General features: G+C 40.7%; 1 non-coding gene across 1 annotated transcript; it reads right to left on the bottom strand.

Moving 5' to 3' along the window:
• Nucleotides 1–1,069: 1,069 nt before the first annotated feature.
• On the bottom strand, nucleotides 1,070–1,144 carry Trnas-cga. The gene has a single exon. It is a non-coding gene; the product is annotated as a tRNA-Ser (tRNA).
• Between the last annotated feature and the right edge of the window lie 244 nt (nucleotides 1,145–1,388).

Genomic DNA, 1,388 nt, shown 5'->3' with positions numbered 1-1,388 from the left:
ATAATGATTGTATAAGTGAGAATATAGCTTCACTGATGATTCGATGTTAGTTTGTATATTCGATATGGGATGTGAACTACAATACTAATTTGCTAGTATTAATGATAATTTCTGCACAAACATTTAATTTCATCTCTTGTTCCCCTTTCGTGTAGTTATTCCCCTCAGAAAACAAAGATAAGGCACATTAAATTCAGTGCAATAATTAATGGATATTCTTGTGTATGTGTTGCGCGCCACGGATCCCTGTATTTGGCCCAAACTATAGGGAGCGCACCGTTGCGCTGTTTAAAATCAGTGTTTGTTACAAACTGTCCCGGTCGGCTGGTGCTGCACACGCGACGGACGACGGTGAGTCGTAACTCGCATAAACTATTTGTTTCCTTTCTTTAGTGATATAGGGAGAGTAATAAAGTCCATTCTATATGTCAGCTTGATTGTCTACTCCATTTAGAATCCATTTACCGATTTCTAAATACTTTCTTTTGGTAAAAAAAAGAACTGCAGGTAACTTGCACTTGTCAGTACGTATCACGAGTTTGATTGAAGGGCGAGAGAGATTCATATCTGCTAAACCAGTTTAGCCCGTTTTCCAAACAATTCACCTGTTTCTGAAACGCTAATCCAGCCTTTCAGTTTTAGGTTTTCCTTGATTTCTCGAAATTACTTGAGGCAAATGCTATGATACTTCCTTAGAAAGGTCACGGCCGATTTCCTTTCCCATCCTTCCCCAATCCGAGCCTGTGCTCTACCCCTAACGGCATCATCGTGGACCGGACGAACTCTAACCTTACTCGGTTTCTACATACATAATGTGGCGATTTGTTACCGCGGATGAGATCTATGTCTTCTGTGATCGTTCAATTTTCATTTTATTACACCAAACAAGTAAAACTGTAATTTACTTTATTATACCTGTAGGCTGGAGTCTTCAATCGCTCTCCCTTAATGTCTGCTCGTACTGACCTTTCAGAGAAGGAGGAAGTAAACATGGCAAATACTAGAATGAAATTTTCACTCTACAGCGGAGTGTGCGCTGATATGAAACTTCCTGGCAGATTAAAACTGTGTGCCGGACCGAGACTCGAACTCGGGACCTTTGCCTTTCGTGGGCAAGTGCTCTACCGACTGAGCTATCCAAGCACGACTCACGCCCCGTCCTCACAGTTTTAATTCCGCCAGTACCTCGTCTCCTACCTTCCAAACTTTACAGAAGCTCTCCTGCGAACCTTGTAGAACTAGCACTCCTGAAAGAAAGGAAATTTCACTACATCTTTATCGAAACATTCACTTTTAACGCAAATTAAAATAATACATCATGCCTTGTCATACCAGAACTTGTTCAAATTAATGATTTACATTTCTACAGCATATGCTGCAAAACCACA

Source organism: Schistocerca piceifrons, chromosome 3 (genome assembly GCF_021461385.2).
Source record: "Schistocerca piceifrons isolate TAMUIC-IGC-003096 chromosome 3, iqSchPice1.1, whole genome shotgun sequence".
NCBI classification, from domain to species: domain Eukaryota; kingdom Metazoa; phylum Arthropoda; class Insecta; order Orthoptera; family Acrididae; genus Schistocerca; species Schistocerca piceifrons.
This window is presented reverse-complemented; position numbering and strand designations above follow the sequence as displayed.